Source organism: Otolemur garnettii, unplaced genomic scaffold, assembly GCF_000181295.1.
Source record: "Otolemur garnettii isolate 467f Iridium unplaced genomic scaffold, OtoGar3 scaffold00089, whole genome shotgun sequence".
Lineage (NCBI taxonomy): Eukaryota > Metazoa > Chordata > Mammalia > Primates > Galagidae > Otolemur > Otolemur garnettii.
In genome coordinates this window covers 330,588-341,709 of record NW_003852484.1, presented here as the reverse complement: position 1 = coordinate 341,709, position 11,122 = coordinate 330,588, and positions in this window count along the sequence as shown.

The following is an 11,122-nucleotide window of genomic DNA, read 5'->3' as shown; positions in this document are numbered from 1 at the left end:
CAGCTACTTGGGAGGCTGAGGCAGGAGACTCGCTTGAGCCCAGGAGTTGGAGGTTGCTGTGAGCTATGATGCCACAGCACTCTACCCAGGGGGATAGCCTGATGCTCTGTCTAAAAAAATAAAAAATAAATAAATAAAATATATATACACACAGACATATATATTTTTTTTTCTTTTTTTTTGGAGACAGAGTCTCATTCTGTTGCCCCAGGTAGAATACTGTGGCATCATAGCTCACAGAAATGCCTTTTGGACTCAAGCAATACCTTTTCCTCAGCCTCCTGAATAGCTGGGACTACAGGTGCCCACTATAATGCCTGGCTATTTTCAGTAGAGACGGGCTCTCCCTTATTTTTAGGCTGGTCTGGAACTCCTGAGCTCAGGCAAACCACCTGCATTAGCTTCCCAGAGTCCTGGGATTATAGGTGTGAGTCACCACACCTAGCCTCTTCACATGAGCTTTACACAGAATTAGTTAACTTCTGGGATTCACCCAGTACCCGAATGCTACTATTAAGTCTATGTCCTAGCTACCCAAATATGCCTTATTTCCTCTCTGGGTCTTCAGTATTTCCAGTGGTTCCATGTGGGTCTTTTTTGTGTGTGTCTAGACTTCTCAGTGTTTTTAATGGATGAAGGGAGCTTTGCCCCCAAGCTACATTAGGCAATATCGGGGGATAATTTTGGTTGTCACATCTGGAGGGCATTATTGGCATCTCATGGGTATAGGCCAGGGATTTTGCTCAATATCCTAGATGCACAAGACAGCCCTCTGAAACAAAAAATTATCCAGGGCCAAATGTCAATAGTGCTGAGGTTGAGAAACCCTGGCTAAGACATACATGACACCTCAGACTAAGGCAGCAAGCTGTGTTGGTTCTAGAATCAGCAAGACCTGGGGTTCCAATCCCAGCTCTAACACTTACCACCTGTGACCTTGAGCAAGCTCCTTAACCTTGCTGAGCCTTAGTTTCTTCATCTAGTAATTGCTTTAATATCTACACATATGTATATAAAATAATCTGATACATATAATAATCATTTAATATATATTTTAAATCAGCACATAAAATAGCATGTAAGCTACAATGAGTGGCACAGTGACTGGCATATATCACTCAGTAAATATTAGCTACACTAACATAGGTAATAGCAATAGCTTTTGTTTTTGCTTTTTTTTTTGTTTGTTTGTTTTTTTGAGACAGGGTTCTGTCATACAAGTTGGAGTGTAGTGATACAATCATGGCTTCACTGTGACCTTGAATTTCTGGGTTCAAATGATTCTCCTGCCTTGGCCTTCCAAATAGCTATGACTACAGGTCCATGCCAACACTCCCAGGTAAATTTTTTTAAATTTTTTGTACAGACAGTTTCAGGGCGTTGTCCAGGCTGGTCCTAAACACCTGGCCTCAAGCGATCTTTTGGCCTCAGCCTCCGAAAGTGTTAAGATAGGAGGTGTGAGCCACCTTGTCCAGCCTAATAGCAATATCTTGACAAGAAGAATACCTTAAGGTTTTTCCTAATGTCAGGTTTATTGAGGTATAATTTAAACTTTTTATTTTATTTTATTTTTTGAGACAGAGCCTCAAGCTGTCACCCTGGGTAGAGTTCTGTGGCATCACAGCTCACTGCAACCTCCAATTCCTGGGTTCAAGCGATTCTCCTGCCTCAGCCTCCCCAGTAGCTGGGACTACAGGCGCCCACCACAATGCGTGGCTATTTTTTGGCTGCAGCCATCATTGTTGTTTGGCGGGCCCAGGCTGGATTCAAACCAGCCAGCTCAGGTGTATGTGGCTGGCACCTTAGCCACTTGAGCCACAGGTGCTGAGCCAAAATTTTAACTTTTTAAAGGTAGATAGTTCAATGACTTTTAACAAAGGTATGCACTTATCTAACCACCACCACAATCAAGATGGCAAACAACTTCCTCACCTCCCCAAATTCCCTCATACCCCTTTGTAGAAGATCCCCATCCACACCCAGCCCCAGGCACCCACTGGGCTGCTTTCTGTCCCTATAGTTTTCAGCCTTTTTCAAAAATGTCATGTAAATAAAATCATAAAGAATGCCCGACTTAGTCCGGCTTCTTTCACTTACATAATACTTTTGGGATTGAGCCATGTCTTTGTATGTATAAGGAGCTTTATTCCTTTTTATCTGAATAATAACCCATTGTTTGGATGGACCACAGTTAGTTTATCCATTCACCAGTTGATGGACTTTTGGGTTATTCCCTCACCGGGAAGTGGGATTGCTGGGTTCTATGCAGAGTGTATGTTTAACTTTGTGAGAAACTGCCAAACCATCTGCCAAAGTTACGATCATTTTTGCACTGTTCATCCAAATCCTCGTCAGCACTTGGTGCTGTCAGTTTGTATTTGTTTTGTGTTTTAACTTTAGCTACTCTAGCAGGTAGGTAGTGGTAACTTACTGTGTTTTTACTTTGCATTTTCCCTAATAACTAGCAATGTTGAGCCTCCTTCTCTGATTTCATTTTATAACAGATTGGCCATTTGGGGTGCTTTAAATCTCATTAAAACCATCTTAGGTAGGTAGAAATAAACATGTTCATACTGACAGGAATTAAATGCATGCCTTCCCTCCACCCCACCACCTCCCAAGTGACTGTTTCCCCATTTCCCATAAGAACAGAAACGTCTGGTTTTGTGTACTCTCTAGCAACCCAAGCTGCAGCCAATCTGCGTCATCCTCACTGTGTAATTAGAGGCTGGAGGTGCCCACGTGTCTCATTTTAGGATCCTGTGGGCTACATTTGGCCCAGATTAGGTTATACTTTAGGCATTTCACTGCGTATCTCTTCTTTTTCCCCTCAGTGTTCCATTTCTCAGAACACTTGTTCTTCAAAGAACAAACGGATCGGGGCTGGCATGAAGAATCTCACTCTTTGAGGACAGTGGATGATAGAGACCTCTTTCAGGCATGATCTCCAAAGCAGGGAAGGAGAGAATATAAAACCCACCAGCCCGCCACAGCTCAGAGTCATGGACGCAAACCCAGCAAGAGCATATTGCTTCTCTAACTAAAATCGCCTGTTCACAACAACTCTGCTTCACAAGTGGGGACTGGCCCTGCCCACACTGTCCACGTTTTCCTCTCCCTTCTTCTCACGTGGAACCCATTGCTACCACTTTTCCTTGCTTCCTGCTTATGGTTGCCAGATAAGATACAGGTTGCCGGATACAGGTTACAGGATGCCCAGTTAATTTTGAATTTCAGATCGATAATAACTAATTTTTTAGGATAAACAGATCCCATGCAGTACTTGGAGGCTCCCTCCACTGGAAGCTAGTCTATTTTTGTTAAGGAAGTCAAGTGCTAACTTGGGGAGAGGACAAGAACCAACCAGCACTTGATTTCTTTTAAATCTATGCTTGGTTGTTTTCAGAGGCAACTACTTATTTTCCCCACCGCTACATCAGATGTGAGACTTTAAAACATAAAGGACAAGAGCTAGATGGCAGTGACCCTACCTTCCAGGAACAATCCTTGCAGAAAACAAAAAAGGAGAGCTCCTTCTGGTCTGGCATAGTTGGATGAAGCGACTACCTGGTCTGTTTGACATGGCACGGCTAGGGTAGCAAGCAAGCTTATATTAAAGGTGCCTAAAACTCATTTCTGGAACCAGCCTGATATAAATGTATTCATTTAATTTCAATTCTGTATTTCTGAGTTCTTGCATTGGTTGCCAAACCTGCTAAGTTTCCCTTCCTCTACAGGGAAGGGGCAGGAGCAAATTTAGACCCTCTGGCACCCGCACGGGAAAATAAATGCAGAAAGACAAACATTACTTAACATAAGAGGAGAAGGCCTGGTATAATGGCTCATGTCTATCTATAATTCTAGCACTCTGGGAAGCTGAGACGGGTAGATTGCTTGAATTCAGAAGTTTAAGATCAATCAGAACTAAGATGGAGACCCCTTCTCTACTAAAAATAGAAAAACTAGCCAGGCATAATGGTGCACACCTGTAGTCCCAGTTACTTGGGAGGCTGAGGCAAAAGGACTGCTCAGGCCGGGCACGGTGGCTCACACCTGTAACCCTAGCACTCTGCGAGCCTGAGGCAGGTGGTTTGCATGAATTCATAGATTCCAGACCAGCCTGAGCCAGAGTGAGACCCATAGCCAGGCATTGTGGTGGGTGTCTATTGTCCCCAGCTACTCCAGAGGCTGAGGCAAGAGAAACACCTGATCCCAAGAGTTTGAGGTTGCTGTGAGCTATGACACCGCAGCATTCTATGGAGGGTGACAAAGTGAGGCTCTGTCTCAAAAAAGAAAGCAAAAGAATTGCTCAAGCCCAAGAGTTTGAGGTTGCTGTGAACTACAATTATGCCACGGCACTCTACCCAGGGTGACAGAGTAAGACCTCAAAAAATAAAAGATAAAACCACGAGAGAAGAAATATTTATTGAATGCCTCCTTTGTGCCAAGTTCTCTATGTGTATTCCCTAAATGTATCTAATTTTCCCTAGCATACTTGTGAGGTGTGTGTTATGAGACTTTAAATTGTTTGGTAATTTTCCCAATGCTAGTGGCTAAGTTGAATTTTAATTAGGATCAGTCTGATTCTAAAATCAGTGGTCTACCACCTAATTCTTATAAATCTGATACCATAATCATTGAGAAGAAGAAAAGAGAAGCTTCCCCGTAAAAAAGCTCAGTAGCACTTGGGAATTACCACATTGGGTCAGACACCTAGCACACAATGCCTGTGTTTCCAGCAACTGAGCAGAACCCATCTGGACAGCTCCAGCAGTGGTATGAAGGATGGTTTACAGTGCCCTGGCCATGGATTGTTCAAGTGGTGGTTTGAGGCTCAAGTGTAGGGTTGAGATGAGACTGGTTATTGACACAAAAGTTATTGACACAAGCAGGGAATAAAACTATCATGTGATTGCCAGAGACTGGAGCAAGGAGGAGATCAGGAATCCGGGCAGGTGGAGAAATCTGATCTCACTTCTTGCCACCAAAGCACTATGACATCACTGTGACTCTGAGGTAACGTCTGGGCCAGCCATAGTCAGGGCCTAGGACCTGTGTCCTCAGGTGTGAGTGCTAACAATAAGAGCTAACTTTACACAGACAGAACTTCCCAGGCTTTACACCAGAGCCCAGGTGCCAGGCTCTGTTCTGAATGCTCTCTACCCATTAATTCATTTAATCTTTACAACCATCCTTTGAAATAAGTGCTTGAATTGTCTCCCTTTCATAGATGAGGGAACGAGGCAGAGAGGGGTTAAGTAATTCGTCCAAGATCCCAGAGCGAGTAGGTGGCTGAGCTGGGATTCCAGCGAAGCAGCAGGCTCTCTTCTTTGTCAGCCACTCCCTTCTGTGGCATCTAGCATGTCAGGAGCAGTGCTTGTCTGAAGAAAGGGCCAAGGTCATGGTTGGGATTAGCTTACCAAAAGCAGACTCCTGATTTCAGGTGGACCCCTGATTTCAGAATCAGACTGATCCTAAGTCAGTGGAGCAATGCTCGGATAAAGGAGGCATGGAGCAGGAAAAGCCACTGATGCAGACAAAGAAGGACCAACCAGAGGGGTGTGAAGGGGTCACAGGTCCAGTGGCAGGTGAGCAGGAGGAGGAGGGCCATCCACCGTAAGTCCTCAGCATTGCAGGGAGATCAGGGAGGAGGCGCCTGAGAAAAGGCCGTGGCAACTGACAGTTCTAAGTTTGTATTAGTGAAGTTATAGGTTAATCTATAAGGATACATTTTTGGCTGTGGTAATAGAAATCAGAATAACAGCATCAAGTGTATTTTCTTCACATAACAGTCCAACATAAATAAATAGGTTAAGGATAATACAGAAGTACCACACTTATAAGGACCCGTGTCCTTCTATCCTGTTGCTCTACCATCTTTGGCACGAGGTTTCCATCTCGGGATCTCAGGTCTAAAGTGACATCCCTGGCATCCTTCCACAGTCTAGCCAAGGTGGAGGTGAAAAGTACAAGTGAGAAACAAGCCCCTTCCTTGTAAGGGATGACCCAGAAGTTATATGCACGGTAACATCTAGCTGCGGGGAAGCTTGGAAAATGCAGTCTTTAGCTGGGCAGCCTGGTACTCAGCTAAAGCTGATGGGTTCATTTCTAAAGGAAGAGATGACTCTCTACGAGAGATCATTGGTCACCTCTGCAATTACAGTTGTATTGAGTGGACCTGAGGAATTTTCAGGCTGATGATTGAGTGAAGAGAGAGAAAAAAGTACCCTCTGAGACAGCTGGTGGTCAGTGGAAGCAGAGAGAGAAACTCGTAGTAGTTTGAGGAGCAGCAGAACAGAGAGATGGTTCCTACAACAGAGGGGAGAATAGGTATGTTTATGGTGAACAAGAAAAATCAAGAGGGGTGAGGAAGACCTGACGCTGGAGGGGCGAGGACAGTTAATGGGGCAAGGCTCCAAAGATACTGGGATGAGAAGGGCTCGAGGGTGCAGTTGGAGAGGTCAGCCTTGACACTTCCTTCTTGAAACAAGAAAGAAGGAGAAGATGAGTAAAGATAACAGAGACATTTTAATGTGAAAAGTAGGAAAATTTAGCAAGCCTGGCTTCAGGTGGCCCCAATCCCAGCCATGTAGGTGAGATCATCTGCCTCCATAAACTGCGTTTCCAAATGTGAAGGCTGCTGGGAGCTTATGAAATCTAACAGTGGTGCTCCATCTGCCTGATGCCTGGGGCCACCTTGCCTCTCAGGAGAATAATGAATATGCACGGTCTCCCTCCTAAGAGTTAAAACCCTCTGGCAGAGCTACCTCTAACTTGTAAAGTTAAACAGACACTGTGCATCAGAGTTGTCCCTCAGTAAATATTTGTTAAATAAATGAACGCTTGAATGCATAAATGAACGCATTTCACACTCCCTGACTTTGGATGTTTGGAATGTTTACATTCCTCTTCAAGTAGTACAATTCCTCGCAGGCTGACATTCATTTCTACAGATTCCATTTCCAAACATGCTTCCTTCTTTTCTAAAACATGAAAATAAGGTATTCCCTGGAATTTCTGAGATACTTTTTTTTTTTAGTCAGAGTCTCACTCTGTCACGCTGGGTAGAGTGCTATGGTATCACAGCTCACGGTAACCTCCAACTCTTTGGCCTCAAGGGATCCTCTTGCTTCAGCCTCTTGAGTAGCTGGGATTATAGGCACCCACCATGATTCTGGACAATTTTTCTATTTTTGGTAGAGATGGAGTCTCACACTTGCTCAAGCTTTTCTCGAACTCCCAAGCTCAAGCAATCCACCCACCTCAGCCTCCCAGAGTGCTGGGATTACAGGCATGAGCCACAGAGCCTGGCCAATGCTGTGGGTTTCACTGGGCAGCATTTACATCCCATGTTTGAGTTGTGAAGATCCACTCAAGCTAAATTGATTTCCTCTAGTTTAAAAAAAATAACATCAGTAATAGCCTGGGTTTTTTGTTTTTGTCTAAAAGGAAAATATCCATTTATGGAAATCCTTTGTGTTTGTTTCCAATTGCTGTGACGTCACATCATATCAGGCAGGGAACTAAAGAATCCAGATATTTCAGATAAAGAAAACAAAGTAAGCACCCCTCATCTCCACCTCCCACCCTCAGTTTGTGCACTGGCTTCTCAGGTCTGCTCTGTATGGCTGGAGATCGTTTCCAAAGAAGATGGTGATATTGAAAGAGAAAATCAGATCAGATATTTTCTTCCCAGACATCAACCATCCACAAAATCAAGAAGCCTTTTATTATAGTCATTGTGGGGGGTGATGTGTTAAGGACTAAACAAATAAAATGATGACAAGCTAGTGGCCGTGGCCACCGGGAGGCTGTCTCCTGTGGGATGGTCCCCGACCCAGAACCACCGGGGACCTCAGCCCTCCCCCCAAGCTTTTTTCTAAAAGAAGGTCATTTCACTGGCCAGACATAGGACATCATTTTTTTGTTTGTTTGTTTTAAGAGACAGAGTCTCACTTTATCACCCTCAGTAGAGTACTGTGGCGTCACAGCTCACAACAACCTCTAGCTCCTAGGCTTAGGCGATTCTCTTGCCTCAACCTCCCGAGTAGCTGGGACTACAGGCATCCGCCACAACTCCTGGCTATTTTTTTACTGCAGTTTGGCCAGGGCTGGGTTTGAACCCGCCACCCTCAGTATATGTGGCCAGTGCCCTACTCACTGAGCCACAGGCACTGCCCCAGGGCATCTTATTATAGGGAGAGACTCTCCAGATTCAACTATGACAACTGCAGAAATGATAAACAGGCGAATGACGCGGTTCTCATTACATCCCTCTTTCTTCCTCCAACGTGCTTGCTTCTATCCTCACTTTCAGACTGCCCATTTGCTAAGCAGCCTTCACCTTCTGAAGGGCAGGGCTGCCTCTGGTCTGCTACACTTGGAAATCTCCCTGAACTTGTCTCTTTCCAGATCAGACATTCTCCAAGCACTCTTTATAGCCCTGACTGTCTAGCACCAGGGGAAAACAGGTGTGCAAAGGAGCTGAGACAACTGCCATCTTCCTTCCCGGTGGGGCTGGGGAGGCTTTGGTGAATGTATTTGGGACATTACCTCTGCCTCCTCTCTGCTGTCCTAAAAAACGCTGAGCTTCCCAATGTCTGGGCAGAGAAGGGTACCAATGTCGACACCCACCATTGGTCTCAATCCTGCCCTGCCTTCCAGGTTATCCTACTAGCTTTTGGCTGGGGACCACCTGGTGTCCCTGTATCACTCCTGTTTGAGATCAGAGCGAGCCTCTGACTTCTCAGCCAGCATCCCCAAGTGACCAGTGGGGTTTTTCCTGCCCAGTGCACAGGGAGCACATTTTCACCTTGCTTTTCATTTTTATTCTGTGATCCCCTCCCCTTTTCCATACTGCAAAGAACACTGAGCAGACCACACATTTTCAAGATGTTTACTAACAAAAATAAAAGGAGTAATTGTACTAAAATTACAAGGCAGCATTTGTGTCTAATCCTTGGTTACAAATTGGTACTAAATCTTGATCATCCTCTCTAACCACATGGTTATAGTCACTCGAGATTTGTGACCTCTGCAAGGTCTATCTCAGCCCACACTGAGTCCCTGTGCTGACCCAGCCACGGCTGGCCTCCCTTTCTAATTACAGAGAAGCCAGCCTGTGGTCTTCTGTGCCTGAATCTTGCCCCAGCAGTTCTTGCTGCATCTGATATTTCATACCCAGTGTCTGGTTCTGGGTGTCATATTTAAGAAGCATGTTGACAGATTTAAGAGAACACCCAGGTGGTGAGGACTCTGGAAAGCATCTTGCATCAGGGATTGTCAGGCTGGGCTCATGCCTATAATCCTACCACTTTAGGAGGCCGAGGTGGGAGGATCTCTTGAGCTCCAGAGTTCAAGAGCAGCCTAAGAGCAATCTCTACTAAAAATAGAAAAAATTGGGGCAGTGCCTGTGGCTCAGTGAGTAGGGTGCTGGCCCCATATACTGAGGGTGGCGGGTTCAAGCCCGGCCCCTGCCAAACTGCAACAACAACAAAAAATAGCTGGGCATTGTGGTGGGCACCTATAGTCCCAGCTACTCGGGAGGCTGAAGCAAGAGAATTGCCTAAGCCCAGGATTTGGAGGTTGCTGTGAGCTATGATGCCACAGCACTCTACCAAGGGCAATAAAGTGGGACTCTGTCTCTAAAAAAAAAAAAAGAAAGAAAAGAAAAGAAAAAATTAGCCAAGTGCTGTGATAGGTGCCTATACTCCCAGCTACTCAGGAGGCTTGAGCCCAAGAGTTAGAGTTTGCAGTGATGACAACACTGCATGCTACCTGGGCAATAGAGCAAAACTGTCTGAAAAAAAAAATAATAAAAATAATGGCTGGTCACCTTAGCGTAGCACCTCCCCCTGCACACCAGAGGCAGTAGGTTTGAGCCTCACCTGAGCCTGATAAACAAACAACAAATAAAAAAAAAAAGCTGGCTGCCTATAGCTAGCAGGCAGTGGTTAGAGTGCCAGCCTTGTGTATCACGAGAGTGGATTCAAGCCCAGCGTGGGTTCAACAACAAAAAAATGGTCAGAGAAAATGAGGACACAGGCCAGAGAAGAGAGGACCTATGGTGTGGACCTGTCACCACGGGTGCTCTGAGCCTAGCAGTGGGGCTTTAAGTGGGATTGAAGAGACACAAGTGCTGTTTTCAGTTCAGCAGAAGGGATACCTTCCTTACACCAATCCAGTTGTACTAAAGTGGTACAGACTGTTCTAGAAAAGTGGTAAGTGCTTCTTTACCTAAATTGTTCTAGCAAAGATTTAGCTGGCCCTCCAACAGAGATGTTCCAGAAGGGAGTCTTTTGCTGGGTGGGAAGCTGGCCTTCCAACTCTATAATTGCCTATTTCTATGAAGACAACACACAAAGGGTCCAGAGGTTTTCCTGACTGTAATCCTGCTAAGCCTTGCTGCCCACGTGGCTCTAGACATCAGTCAGTTTTCACCTATTATTATTATGCTTTGAAATTCTGACATGCTCTCCAGGAATTTAAAATATTGCCTTCTGCAGAGTGGCACAGCCTGCCAGCTTTAAATTTCAAACTTCAAAGCTGCTTTGAAAATAAAGGTTTGCTTTTACAGTTTTAAAGGTTTCTAGCCATAGGAAAAGTGACCTGAACTTTGGAAATTTGCTTTTGAAATGTAGACCTATTGACCAATTTACTGGTTGGCTTGAAAGTCCCTCTGGCATGTACAAGCACCCTATTTAACTTACCTTTGCTCTCTGAAAGACCAGGTCTGCCTCCAATCTAGAACAGTCTAGAGCAGCCGTTCCCCACCCTGACTGCACATCAGCATCACTGGGAACTTTAGAATGAGAAGGAATTGCCTAAGCCCCATAGTCAGAGCTATGGATTTAATTGGGCTGGGATTGGTCTTAGGCATGAATAATATGTTTAAGTCTTTGTCATTCAAATGTGCAGCCAAGGATGAGAAGCTCTTGCAGAATTAAGAGACACTATTTGACCCATGTTCCTCCCAGAGGTTATTTATTTATTTATTATTTTTTTTGAGACAGAGCCTCAAGCTATCCCCCTGGGTAGAGTGCTATGGCATCACAGCTCACAGCAACCTCCAACTCCTGGGCTCAAGTGAGTCTCCTGCCTCAGGCTCCCAAGTAGCTGGGAC